This window comes from Leopardus geoffroyi, chromosome A1 (genome assembly GCF_018350155.1).
Source record: "Leopardus geoffroyi isolate Oge1 chromosome A1, O.geoffroyi_Oge1_pat1.0, whole genome shotgun sequence".
Classification (NCBI taxonomy): Eukaryota; Metazoa; Chordata; class Mammalia; order Carnivora; family Felidae; genus Leopardus; species Leopardus geoffroyi.
In genome coordinates this window covers 114,079,452-114,094,416 of record NC_059326.1, presented here as the reverse complement: position 1 = coordinate 114,094,416, position 14,965 = coordinate 114,079,452, and the positions used below count along the sequence as shown (strand labels likewise).

General features: G+C 38.6%; 1 protein-coding gene across 5 annotated transcripts in view; it reads left to right on the top strand.

The window, feature by feature from the left end:
• KLHL3 (kelch like family member 3) overlaps positions 1 to 14,965 on the top strand; it is a 286,180-nt gene that overhangs the window by 57,004 nt on the left and 214,211 nt on the right. The gene's annotated exons all lie outside the window — the stretch shown is intronic.

Sequence of the window (14,965 nt, the reverse complement as noted above, 5' to 3'; positions counted from 1 at the left end):
CCATTTATCCATGCATCCACCTCCAACCTCCCCTAATGAAATTTTGACCCACTTTGGTGCTGTCAGTTTATATTAAAGGTTAATCCTTGGTAATCAGTTCTAGTGGGTTTCAATGATTTCATGTACAGCATTAATAAGTTAGTATTCACATTCAAAAGACCATCCAAAGATATGCTTTAATTCCTATTTATTTATTTATTTATTTAAGGTTCAGCTGAGACATAATTTTTATTCAACAATAATTTCTCTAGTAGTACCATGAGTCATATACTGTGCTAGGTGCTAGGGCAGAATGGGGAAGACCTAGCTAGCTTCTGCCCTCTGGAGCCTCACATATCTGAAAGACATACAACAAATACAAATTGGTATCCCATAAATACAGTAAAGGTGATGTGAACCAAGGTTCTGAGCACTCATTGGGAAACAGCTGGCAAAGTGTAAGACACTCAAGAAAAAAGACTTTTGTGATGGTTCTAAAGGAGAAATACAGATAAAACAGTTTGAGAAGGTAAAGGGAATCTCAGGCAAAGGAAACATGATCAAAGGCAGAGAGATAATGAACCATATCATTTACTATTTATTAAGTCTTTACTACATGTCAGGCACAAATCCAGGTGCTTTGCATACATGTATATCACTTGACTCTCACAAAAACCTTTGAAAATGAGTCTTACTATACTCTCCAATTTACAGATCAGGAAACTGAGGCTTCGAGAAATTGCATCACTTGCCCAACGTTTTTTAATGTGTCAGAGCTGGGATTAGAGTCCAGATCTGTCTGATTAAAAGTTAAGCCTAACTCTTAATCCTTAAAGTACTGAAGAAAACTTGGGTTCAGAATATGGTAGGGTGAGAGCAAAGTAGTAGCAGAAAAGAAGGCAGGGAGGGTTTGTAAAGGCCAGACTGTGAAGGGTTTTATGTGTGAAATATCCACGAATTAGTTCTTTATCCACTTCTTATCCCTAGTCTTCTAACCCCAAGCGAGAAAAACTCTTATTTTTCTCTTAACCCTCAAACAATTAATACTTGCATCTCACATAATTATAATTTTGTTCTTTACCTATTTCCCTCTCTTCACCATTAGGCAACAAAGTCCTTGTCGAAGGGCTTATCGCAGTACCCTTCTCATTTAGTGAAATGTGCACTATTCACTTAGTGAATGAATGAATGAGTGAAACTAAAGGGATACTTATGGGTGGTGGAAAGTATAGGCACTGGACTTTGCAATTCTGTGTCAAATAAGTTATGGTTGCCTTGGAGAAATTGAAAACTGTCAGATTAATTTCAGATCATACCCATATGCCAGTTGAAAAATCATACAACCACAGCATTGCCCCTCAGGTTTCAATGACCATGACATCATTATGGGGCAAGCCAACTGGGCTTCCCTCTAAAACTTGTGAGAAAATTTGGACGGAGTCTCAAATACAATGAACTGTAACCCTGGGACAGAACAGCACTCCCAGTAGTTCTTGCTGATTTCTGGGTGTTGTGGCTTCCTTGCCTAGGATCCATTTGGTTTCAGCATTTAGCTGTAAATAAGTCGTGAGCTCCATGGATAGTCTGGGCTGGGGAGCTGAGGGAGGCAGAGCAGCTGGAGAGGCCTAGAGATGTTAACCAAGAATCTGCAAACTAGGAAGGAAGGCAGGAATTCAGGCTTATTTGGATGCTTTTTTTCTGTAGCCATGCAGTCTAATTAGGGATTTTGGCCAGTTTTATCTGTAGAAGAAATTAAGCTTTCCTCTTTGTAAGGCTCCCTCTCTCAAAGTCCTAGTCCTAGAGCATATCTAAACCTGTTTCATCCTCAACGAATCGCCTGATTTAGAGTCAGGAGGTGTGAGTGCCCATCCTGATTGCCAGTTACTAACTGTGACTTTAGGCAAGTGTCGTAGTTGGTCTGAGCTTCGGTTTCTTCCATTGTTAAATGGAGTTTAACTTCCCTTCTGCTACTCTACATAGTTGTTGTGAGAATGAGATGAGATAATAGGGTTGAAAGTGTTTCTGTGAGTTTTCAAGCTCTGTGTAATTATAAGGGAGGTTTCCTGAGGGAAACCTGGGGAAATCTGGGGAACTCAGATTAAGTAAACCCTTCTTTCTAAACTGCCCAGTGTGCCACAAGGTGGCAGCAGGATCCTATCTTTGCTCCTGTCTTTAGCATAGGGAAAACAAGTAGGAAAGGGATTTGGATTTTGCTTTGCTCTGCTTTGCAAAGGTGAAGAGGATTTATTCCTTTACCACTGCCTACGTCTCTCACTCCACAAAATCCTTCAACTCCACATGAAATAATTTCTCACAGGACTCACATTCTTAAATTAAAATCCCAGGGCACTTCCCCCGCTGTAGAAGTTAATCCAGCCCTGGCAGGTTTTGGTTAATGGTTGCAAATCTTTTCTGAGCTTTGGGGTTTCATACAACTCTTGCCCTCCTGGGATTTCAGTGCTATAGACTCCAAGCTCACTTTCCTCTCATTCCTTGAATCAGAGCTCTAGTAGCTCTGGAAAGCCAGCTAATCCAGCTTCTCTTTACAGAAGAGGAAACTGAGGCACAGAGAAGGGAAATAATTTGTCCATGATTAGACAATCAGTGTATTCAAGCTTAGGACTTCAATCCAGGTTTCTTCCTGTGGGTTCAGTCCCTTTGAAAATGTGAGTTTTTTTCAAGGTGTTTTGGGAGGCTTCATGCAAATTTGTTTCTCCCACTGATAAGAATTTTGAGGGCATTCTGAGGCACTGGGAAACAGAGACTTCTCTAGCATATGTTCAAACAATCCTTTGAAGAAGTTTTGCCAAAAGCATCTCATTAGGAATTGCCAAGTATCCTAAAGGTAGGCATTAGAAACTCTCAGGGATGCATGCTAGGGCTGCAGCAGAGAATGCCTCAGGAGAGAGAAAGAATCCATTTGAGGGGCACACTTCATTATATGGGCTTTTGTGTTAGGCTTGCCTTCCCAATTATATTCTTAGAGACACATGTTCAAATGACACCACTAGTTTACACTGCTTATGGCAAAAGAAGGCAGGAATGAGGGAAGCCAACTTTGAACATTTGCTGTCTTGTGCAGGGCATTCTCTGTATAAGTGCATCCATTCAAAGGTCGTCCGACTTCAGCTCAGGTTATAATCTTATGGTTCATGAGTTCAAGCCCTGTGTCGGGCTCTGTGCTGACAGCTCAGAGCCTTGAGCCTGCTTCAGATTCTCTGTCTCCCTCTCTCTCTGCCCCTCCCCTGCTCCTTCTCTCTCTTTCTCTCTCTCTCTCTCAAAAATAAACATTAAAAAAACAAAACAAAGGTGACAGAGTTGTAGAATAAAAGACTGTGACTTGATAGTCTGACAGATAATGGTTCAAAGCCTGTCCTAGTTACCTACCTTTACAAGTAATTATCCCAAGTCTTAGTTTTCTTATCTACAAGATGGGCATAATGACATCCTACCTTATTAGCTCTGTATTGTTGGACAGGTTATTTAACCTCTGTGTAACTTGATTGAATTGTCTGTAAAATGAAGGTAATAGGAAAATGAAAAGCCCTATTTCATAGGTTATATAATGATTAATAAGTTATTATCTAGAACCATGAATGACACATAATAAACAGTTGGAAAGTATTAGCTGCTGTTATTATTATTAGTACCACCATACAGCATTGTTGTGAGTCTTAAATGAGACTGTGTATGTAAAGGTTTTAAAGAGAATAAGCACTTGTTAAGGTAGCATGTATGTATGTATGTATGTTTATATGTATGTTTCATGCCCATTGCAGAGCCAAACATAGGGCTTGAACTCATAACCCTGAGATCAAGACCTGAGCTGAGATCAAGAGTTGGACACTTAACTGATTGAGCCATCCAGGAACCCCAGAATTGTATTTATTTTTATTCATGTGTAATAACCACAGTAGTATGAACAGTATTCACAGTAAATGAACCTGCTTATTTATAATATAGGCACAAGAGTATTATATGGTCATTTGTTTTTTTGTTTATTCTTACTGTTATTTGAAGATAATTCTTGGCTTTTTCAATTACAAATTCATCTCTTTTTTAGTAATCTAAAGGCAACAATGATTAACATTTTTGAGCCCTTACTATGTCCAGACCCAGTGCTGTATGTATGTTGTCTCAGAAGGATTTGGTAATTTGTTTATGTGTACATATCTAGCAAGTGATAGAACTGGAATTTGAACTCAGGCAGTTCTATTCCAGAATATGCTTTCTTGACTATTTCTTACTATTCTGTACTATTACTGTTTGCCTTAAAAAATGTTTACCATGAGAGGATTCCATTTCTTAGCTGTTGAATTCTAATATCCTAGAGCCAAAAGACATTGAAGAATTCATCATGGATTTATAATATATATCAGGCATAGTAAATAAAAATGTTTATAACTTTTGACCTGACATCCACTTTTAGGAATCTGTCATACAGAAATAATCCAAAATACAGTAAAAGTTCATCATAGTGTCATTTATAATATGGAAAACTTTAAGGTAATCTCAACACTTAACTACAGAAATGATTAGTAAAAATATATATGCAGTTGATGAATTATTATGCAGTTTTTAGTAAATGTAAATAATGATGCTGTTTAGATTTTAAAAGATTTTTTAAATTAATTAATTAATTTTTTAATTTACATCCAAGTTAGGTAGCATACAGTGCAACAATGATTTCCGGAGTAGATTCCTTAATGCCCGTTACCCATTTAGCCCATCCCCCCTCCCTCAACCCTTCCAGCAACCCTCTGTTCTCTATATTTTATTTAAGAGTCTCTTATGTTTTGTCCCCCTCCCCATCTTTATATTATTTTTCTTTCCTTTCCTTATGTTCATCTGTTTTGTATCTTAAATTCCTCATATGAGTGAAGTCATATATTTGTCTTTCTCTGACTAATTTCGTTTACCATTGTATGTATATATATATACATATATCAGTAATAGTGCTGCTTTAAACATTGGGGTGCATGTGCCCCTTCGAAACAGCACACCTATTTCCCTGGATAAATTCCTACTAGTGCAATTGCTGGGTTGTAGGGTAGTTCTATTTTTAATTTTTTGAGAAACCTCCTTACTGTTTTCTAGAGTGGCTGCACCAGTTTGTATTCCCACCAGCAGTGCAAAAGAGATCCTCTTTGTCCTCACCCTCACCAGCATCTGTTGTTTCTTGAGTTGTTAATATTAGCCGTTCTGACAGGTACGAGGTGGTATCTCGTGGTTTTGATTTGTATTTCCCTGATGATGAGTGATGTTGAGTGTTTTTTCACGTGTCTGTCAGCCATCTGGAGGTCTTCATTGGAGAAGTGTCCAGTTATGTCTTCTGTCCATTTCTTTACTGGACTATTTGTTTTTTAGGTGTTGAGTTTGAGAAGTTGTTTATAAATTTTGGATACTAATCCTTTATCTGATATGTCGTTTGCAAATATCTTCTCCCATTCCGTCGGTTGCCTTTTAGTTTTGCTGATAGTTTCCTTCACTGTGCAGAAGCTTTTTTATTTATTTATTTATTTATTTATTTATTTGACGTTTATTTATTATGGAGAGACAGAGAGAGACAGAACATGAGCAGAGGAGGGGCAGAGAGAGAGGGAGACACAGAATCCGAAGCAGGCTCCAGGCTATGAGCTGTCAGTACAGAGCCTGATGAGGGGCTTGAACCCACAAACTGTGAGATCATGACCTGAGCCGAAGTTGGACGCTTAACCAACTGAGCCACCCAGGTGCCCCAGAAGCTTTTTATTTTGATGAGGTCCCAATAGTTTATTTTTGTTTTTGTTTCCCTTGTCTCCAGAGACGTGTTGAATAAGAAGTTGCTGCAGCCAAGGTCAAAGAGGTTTTTGCCTGCTTTCTCCTTGAGGATTTTGATGGTTTCCTGTCTTACGTTTAGGTCTTTCATCCATTTTGAGTTTATTTTTGTGTATGGTGTAAGAAAGTGGTCCAGGTTCATTCTTCTGCATGTCGCTGTCTAGTTTTCCCAGCACCATTTGCTGAAGAGATTGTCTTTATTCCGTTGCATATTCTTTCCTGCTTTGTCAAAGATTAGTTGGCCATATGTTTGTGGGTCCGTTTCTGGGTTCTCTTTTCTTTTCCTTTGATCTGAGTGTCTGTTTTTGTGCCAGTACCATACTGTCTTGATGGTTACAGCTTTGCAATACATCTTGAAGTCTAGGATTGTGACGCCTCTGGCCTTGGTTTTCTTTTTCAAGATTGCTTTGGCTATTTGGGATCTTTTCTGGTTCCATACAAATTTTAGAATTGTTTGTTCTACCTCTGTGAAGAACACTGGTGTTATTTTGATAGGGATTGCTGGATTTTTTTAAATTTATTTTTATTTTTATTTTTGGTGAGAAGACATTCAGATTATTTTTCTGAATAAAGAAAAATAAAAGGGTCTTCTTTTCTTTTCTTTTCTTTTTTCCTTCCAAGATTTTATTTAAGTTCAAGTTAGTTAACATATATTGTAGTATTGATTTCAGGAGTAGAATTTAGTGATTCATTGCTTACATATAACACCCAGTGTCCATTCCAATAAGTACCCTCCTTAATGCTCATCACCTTTTTAGCGCATCCTCCACCCACCTCCCCTGCAGCAGCTCTCAGTTTGTTCTCTGTAATTCAGAGTCTTTTATGGTTTGCCTCCTATTTTAATCTTACTTTATTTTTCCTTCCCTTCTATTATGTTCAACTGTTTTGTTTCTTAGATTCCATATATGAGTGAAATCATAGGGTATTTGTCTTTTTCTGACTGACTTATTTCACTTAGACTAATACACTGTAGTTCCATCCATGTCATTGTAAATGGCAAGATTTCATTCTTTTTGATGGCTGAGTAATATCATCATATACATATATACACACATATATATGTGTATATATATATATATATATATATATATATATATATATATATATACACACACACATATATACATACATACACACGCACACACACACACACACATAGACATACACACACTACAGCTTCTTTATCCATTCATCAGTTGATGTACACTTGGGCTCTTTCCATAGTTTGGCTATTATTGTGATAATGCTGCTGTAAACATTGTGGTGCATGTACCCCTTCCAATCTGTATTTTTGTATCCATTGGATAAATACCTAGTACTGCAGTTGCTAGGTTGTAGGGTAATTCTATTTTTAATTTTGTGATGAACCTCCATACTGTTTCCAGAATGGCTGCACCAGTTTGCATTCCCAGCAATAGCACAAGAGGGTTCCCCTTTCTCCACATCCTTGCCAACATCTGTTGTTTCCTGAGTTGTTAATTTTAGCCATTCTGACAGGTTTGAGGTGGTATCTCATGGTTTTGATTTGTGTTTCCCTGATGATGAGTGATGTTGAGTTTTTTTTTTTTTTTTTTTCTTATGTCTGTTACGCCATTTGTATATCTTCTTTGGAGAAATGTCTTTTCATGTTTTCTGCTCATTTCTTAACTGGATTATTTATTTTTTGGGTGTTAAATTTGCTAAGTTCTTTATAAATTTTGTATTCTAACCCATTATCTTTGCAAATATCTTCTCCCATTCCATAGGCTGCCTTTTAGTAGTTCATTTTTGCTTTTATTTCTCTTGCCCCCAGAGATGTGTCTGGTAAGAAGTTGCTATGGCCAAAGTTATAGAGGTTGCTGCCTGTTTTCTATTCTAGGGTTTTGATGGTTTCCTGTCTCACCTTTAGGTATTTCATCCATTTTTAGTTTATTTTTGTGTACAGTGTAAGAAAGTGGTCAAGTTTCATTCTTCTGCAGTTTTCCCAGCACAATTTGCTGAAGACACTGTATTTTTTCCATTGGATACTCTTTCCTTCTTTATCAAAGATTAGGTAGCCATATATTTGTGGGTCTGTTTCTGGGTTCTCTATTCTGTTCTCTTGATCTTTGAGTCTGTTTTTGTGCCAGTACCATGCTGTCTTGATGATTGTAGCTTTGTAATACAGCTTGAAGTCTGAAACTGTGATGACTCCCACTTTCCTTTTGTTTTTAAACTTACTTTGGCTATTCAGGGTCTTTTCTGATTCCGTACACATTTTAGATTTGTTTGTTCTAGCTTTGTGGTGAATTCTGGTGTTATTTTGATATGGATTACATTGAATGTGTAGATGCTTTGGATAGTATAGACATTTCAACAGTATTTGTTTTTCCATTCCATGAGCATTGCATGTTTTTCCGTTTCATTCTGTCTTCTTCAATTTCTTTCATAAGTGTTCTGTAAGTTTTAGAGTACAGATCTTTTACCTCTTTGGTTAGGTTTATTCCTACATGCCATATTGGTTTTGGTGCAGTAGTAAACGGCATAAATTCCTTGATTTCTTTTTTTGCTGCTTCATTATTGGTGTATAGAAATGCCACAGATTTCTGTAGTTGCTTTTATATCCTGTGACTTTGCTGAATTCATATATCACTTCTAGCAGTTTTTTGGTGGAGTCTTTTGGGTTTTCCGCATAGAGTATCATGTCATCTGTGAAGAGTGAAAAGTTTGACTTCTTCTTTGCCAGTTTGGATGCCCTTGATATCTTTTTGTTGTCTGATTGCTGAGGCTAGGGCTTCCGCTACTATGTTGAACAATAGTGGTGAGAGTAGACATCCCTGTTTTGGAAAACTGAGAGTTTTTCCCCATTGAGGATAATACTAGCTGTGGGTCTTTCGTATATGAACTTTATGAAGTTTAGGTAAGTTCCTTCTATCTCTACATTCTTGAGGGTTTAAAAAAAATTTTTTTTTTAATGTTTACTTATTTCTGAGACAAAGAGAGACAGAGCATGAGTGGGGGAGGGGCATAGAGAGAGGGAGACACAGAATCAGAGGCAGGCTCCAGGCTCTGAGCTGTCAGCACAGAGCCTGACACGGGGCTTGAACCCATAAACCGTGAGATCATGACCTGAGCCGAAGTCAGTCACTCAACTGACTGAGCCACCCAGGCACCCTGCTTAGGGTTTTTTAAAAAGAAAGTTGCTGTATTTTGTCAAATGTTTTTTTCTGCATCTACTGAGAGAATCATATGGTTCTTATCCTTTTTATTAATGTGGTGTAGCATGTTGATTGATTTGTAGGTAGTGAACCACCCCTGAAGCCCAAGGAGCAAATCAAATCCTACTTGATTCTGGTGAATAATTCTTTTAAACTGTTGGATTCAATTTGCTAGTGTCTTGTTGAGAATTTTTGCATCCATGTTAATCAGGGATGTTGGTCTGTAATTCTCTTTTTTAGTGAAATCTTTGTCTGGTTTTGCAGTCAAGGTAATTCTGGCCTTATAGAATGAATTTGGAAGTTTTACTTCCATATCTGTTTTTGTAAAATAGTCTTAATTTTTAAATTTAAGTTTATATTAGGAGACAGAGACAGTGTGAGTGGGGGAGGGGTAGAGAGCGGAAGAGAGAGAGAATCCCAACCAGGCTCCATACTGTCAGCATAGAGCCCAGTGCAGGTCTTGAACTACAAACCGTGAGATCATGACCCAAGCTGAAATAAAGATTTTGACACTTAACTGACTGAGACACTGAGGCACCCCTGTTTTTTGGAATAGATTGAGAAGAATAGGTATTAATTCCTTTTTAAATGTTTGGTCGAAATTTCTTGGGAAGCCATCCAGCCCTGGACTCTTGTTTGTTGGGATATTTTTGATTATTGATTCAATTTCTTTGCTGGTTATGCATCTATTCAAATTTTCTGTTCCTTCCTGTTTCAGTTTTGGTAGTTTATATGTTTCTAGCAGTTTGTCCATTTCTTCCAGATTGCCCAATTTGTTGGCATATAATTGCTCATAATATTCTTTTATAATTGTTTGTATTTCTGTGTTGTTGGTTGTGATCTTCCCTCTTTCATTTATGATTTTATTTATTTGGGTTCTTTCTCTTTTTGATAACTCTTTTCTTTTTGATAAGGGTAGGGGTTTATGAATTTTGTTAATTCTTTCAATGAACCAGCTCCTAGCTTCATTGATCTGTTCTATTTGTTGAGGGGGGGCTTGTATATCATTGATTTCTGCTTTAATCTTTATTATTTCCCTTCTTTTGGTGGTTTTGGGTTTCATTTGCTGTTCTTTTTCCAGCTCCTTTAGCTGTAAGGTTGGATTGTATATTTGAGACTTTTCTTGCTTCTTGAAGAGAACCTGTTTTGCTCTATACTTCCCTCTTAGGACCACCTTTGCTGCATTCCAAAGGTTTTGGATTATGGTGTTTTCATTTTCATTTGCTCCCATGTATTTTTAAATTTCTTCTTTAATATCCTGGTTAGCCCATTTGTTCTTTAGTAGGATGTTCTTTAACCTCCATGTATTTATGGTCTTCCCAATTTTTTTGTTTGTTTGTTTTTGTGATTGACTTCAAGTTTCATAGCATTGTGGTTTGAAAATATGCATAGTATGATCTCAGTCTTCTTGTACTGGTTGGAGCCTGATTTGTGATCCAGTATGTGTTTTGATCAGGATAAAGTTCCATGTGCATTAGAAAAGAATGTGTATCCTGCTGCTTTAGGATGAAATGCTCTGAATATATGTATTAAGTCCATTTGGTCCAGTGTGTCATTCAAAGCCATTGTTTCCTTGTTGATCTTTTGCCCAGATGATCTGTTCATTTCTATAAGTGGGGTGTTAAAGTCCCCTGCTATTACTGTATTATTATCAGTATTATTACTGTTTCTTTAAGTTTGTTAATTGATTTACATATTTGGCTGTTTCAAGTTTGGGGCATAAATATTTACAGTTGTTAGATCTTGTTGGGTAGACCCCTTTATTATGATATAGTGCCCTTCTTCATCTCTTATTACAGTCTTTGGTTTAAAATCTAGTTTTTCTGGGGCACCTCAGTGGCGCAGTCGGTTAAGCGTCCGACTTCAGCCAGGTCATGATCTCGCGGTCCGGGAGTTCGAGCCCCGCGTCAGGCTCTGGGCTGATGGCTCAGAGCCTGGAGCCTGTTTCTGATTCTGTGTCTCCCTCTCTCTCTGCCCCTCCCCCGTTCATGCTCTGTCTCTCTCTGTCCCAAAAATAAATAAACGTTGAAAAAAAAAATAAATAAAATCTAGTTTTTCTGATACAAGTATGGCTATTCCAGCTTTCTTTTGATGTCCATTAGCATAATTAATTGTTTTCCACCCCATCACTTTCAATCTGGAGGTGTCTTTGGGTCTAAATGAGTCTATTGTAAGCAGTATATTGATGGGTCTTGTTTTTTATCCATTCTGATGCCCTATGTCTTTTGTTTAGAGCATTTAGTCCATTAACACTCAGAGTAATTATTGATAGATATGTATTTAGTGGTATTGTATTACCTGTAAAGTCGCTCTTTCTGTCTCTGTTCCTTTCTAGTCTTTTGTTACTTTTGGTCTTTCTTTTCCACTCAAAGAGTCCTCTTTAATAATTCTTGCAGAGCTGCTTTAGTATTCATGAAATCCTTCAGTTTTTGCTTTGTCTTGGAAACTTTATCTCTCCTTCTGTTCTGAATGACAGCCTTGCAGGATAAAGTATTCTTGACTGCATGTTTTTCCCAGTTAGCACATTGAATATATCATGCCACTCCCTTCTGTCCTGCCATGTTTCTGTAGACATGTCTGCTGCTAACCTTATGTGTTTTCCTGTGTAGGTTAAGGACCTTTCACCCCTAACTGCTTTCACAATTCTTTCTTTGTTTTTGTACTTTGCAAGTTTTACTATGATACTTTTTAGTGTTGACCTGTTCTTGTTGATTTTGAGGAGAGTTCTCTATGCCTTTTGGACTTGAATGCCTGTTCCTTCCTCAGATTAGAAGTTCTCAGCCATGGGACACCTGGGTGGCTCAGTCAGGTAAGCGTCTACCTTCAGCCCAGGTCATGTTCTCATGGTTTGTGAATTTGAGCCCCATGTTGGGCTCAATGTTGACAGCTCAGAGTCTGGAACCTGCTTTGGATTCTGTGTCTCCCTCTCTCTCTTTCCCTCCCTTGCTTGTGCTCTGTCTCTCAAAAATAAATAAATGTTGAAAAATTTTTTTAAAAAGTTCTCAACTATAATTGGTTCAAATAAACCTGCCCCTTTATTTTTATTTATTTATTTATTTATTTATTTATTTAATTTTATTTTTTTTCAATATATGAAGTTTATTGTCAAATTGGTTTCCACACAACACCCAGTGCTCATCCCAACAGGTGCCCTCCTCAATACCCATCACCCACCCTCCCCTCCCTCCCACCCCCCATCAACCCTCAGTTTGTTCTCAGTTTTTTTTTTTTTAATTTTTTTTTTTTTCAACGTTTATTTATTTTTGGGACAGAGAGAGACAGAGCATGAACGGGGGAGGGTCAGAGAGAGAGGGAGACACAGAATCAGAAACAGGCTCCAGGCTCTGAGCCATCAGCCCAGAGCCTGACGCGGGGCTCAAACTCACGGACCGCGAGATCGTGACCTGGTTGAAGTCGGACGCTTAACCGACTGCGCCACCCAGGCGCCCCTGTTCTCAGTTTTTAAGAGTCTCTTATGCTTTGGATCTCTTCCACTCTAATCTCTTTTTTTTTTTCCTTCCCCTCCCCCATGAGTTTCTGTTAAGTTTCTCAGGATCCACATAAGAGTGAAACCATATGGTATCTGTCTTTCTCTGTATGGCTTATTTCACTTAGCATCACACTCTCCAGTTCCATCCATGTCACTACAAAGGGCCATGTTTCATTCTTTCTCATTGCCACGTAGTACTCCATTGTGTATATAAACCACAGTCTCTTTATCCATTCATCAGTTGATGGACATTTAGGCTCTTTCCATAATTTGACTATTGTTGAGAGTGCTGCTATAAACATTGGGGTACAAGTGCCCCTATGCATCAGTACTCCTTTATCCCTTGGGTAAATTCCTAGCAGTGCTATTGCTGGGTCATAGGGTAGGTCTATTTTTAATTTTTTGAGGAACCTCCACACTGTTTTCCAGAGTGGCTAAACCTGCCCCTTTTTAATGCTTTTCTTCTTCTGGGACTCCTATGATAGGGATATTATTTCACTTTATAGAATTGCTTAGTTCCCTATGTCTGTATTCATGATTTAATAGTTTTCTTTCCGTCTTCTTTTCACCTTCATTATTTTCCATAATTTTATCTTCTCTATCACCTATTAGCTCCTCTGGTACTTGCATCGTTGTTGTGATGTCATCCATTCAGTTTTGCGTCTTTGTTATAGCATTTTTAAATTTCAGCCTCACTAGTTTCTAGGTCTTTTATCTCTGCAGCAAGGATTTCTCTGTTGTCTTCTGTGCTTTTCTTAATCCCAGCTATTATTCTTATGATTATTGTTCTAAATTCTTGTTCAGATATATTGCTTATATCTGTTTTGAGCAAATCCCTGGCTGTGTTTTCTTCTTAATCTTTCTTTGGGGGAGAATTCCTCCTCTTATCATTTTGTCTTGGTTTCTGTCTTTTGCATGTTATGAAAGCTTGTTATGTTTCCTGCTAAGAGTACTGCTATATTAAGAAGGAGTCACACACTATCCAGGGCTTGGTGCTTCAGAAAGTGTTTTTGGTGTATGCTGTGTACATTATCCTATTGTTATTTGACTGTTGTTTCCCCCAGCTCAGTCCTCTGCAGAGTTCTTCCTTGTTTGCAGTGTGGAATATTTGAACCTTTAACTAGGTATGCTTTTAGTTGTTTAAATAAGCCTGATTAAGAAAAAAAAGCCTGGAGCACCTGGGTGGCTTGGTTGGTTAAGCGCCCAACTTCAGCTCAAGTCATGATCTCACCACTCATGAGTTCTAGCCCCACATCAGGCTCTCTGCTGTGCAGAGAGCAGTGCAGAGCCTGCTTTGGATTCTCTGTCCCCCTCCCCTGCTCATTCTATCAAAATAAATAAATAAATAAATAAAAAGCCTGATGCAAAAAAAAGAAAAGGAAAAGGTACACAAAGCCAAATAGACAAACAAAAAATTATAAGCCTGTTTCCAAGGAAAAAGAAAGAAAGAAAGAAAAGCCTGATCAAAAAATGAAAAAAAGGAAACAAACAATAAAAAAATTATAAGCCTGATTCCAAAGAAAAGAAAAGAAAGAAGAAAAGAAAAGAAAAGCATTAAAATTTAAAAAATTCTAGTCCTATTTCTTCTAGAGCTGAAGCTGATGCTTTGGAGCACTCTGTGATCAGTAGACTTGGTTAATGTGGGGTGCCTGTATTGGTCCTCTGGAGGCAAGGCCTGCTGCACTGGCTCACAGACCTGCCCTAGTAAAGATGCCCCTGCAGGACACATGTGGGGGTGGGGTATGGTGTAAGGACCCCAGCCTCCAATGGCGGGGCGGGGGGTGGGTGCTGTGTTGCTCACTGAAGTCCAACCATGCTGGTGGGCAGGGGAAGATGGCATCACCCTGCTCTCTTGTCCTGGGGTGGGGAGCTTGCGCTCTCTGCTGTTAAGGAAACCCTCACAGATAAGTAAACAGTCTCTTCTCCTGTGTCCCAGGCTTTTGTCAGATCCCTGCCCTCAACCCTTCTGTGCCCAGGCCATCAACATTCCCGGAGCCACAGCTCTTGTGTGTTTTGTCTTTGATGTGCAGCTGGGATTCAAAACTGCAAATATTTTTTTAAAATTAATTAATTTATCTGAGAAAGAGAGAGAGAGAGAGGGAGAGAGAGAGAGAGATGGAATATCCCAAACAGGCTCTACACTGTCAGCGTGGAGCCTGAAGCAGGCAGGGCTTGATCCCACGAATCATCATGACCTGAGATGAAATCAAGAGTTGGATGTTTAGCTGACTGAACCACCCAGGCACCCCCAAAACTCCAAATCTTAAAGACCTGTCAAGGCTCATACCCACTCTCCACTCTCGAGGAGAACCTTACAATGCTGCACCTGGTGCCATTCTGTCCCAGAAAAGCAGTTCCTTGGCTGAACAGTTGCCTGGAGTTTATGGTGAAGCCTAGTAAAAAGTTGCAGATCAGGTTATCCGCACTCTGCACATGCCTCTGTCCCCTGCTATTGAACGGCTGCTCAAAGAGGTCAGCTGGGTCTTTTGTCCTTGGAGAGGTA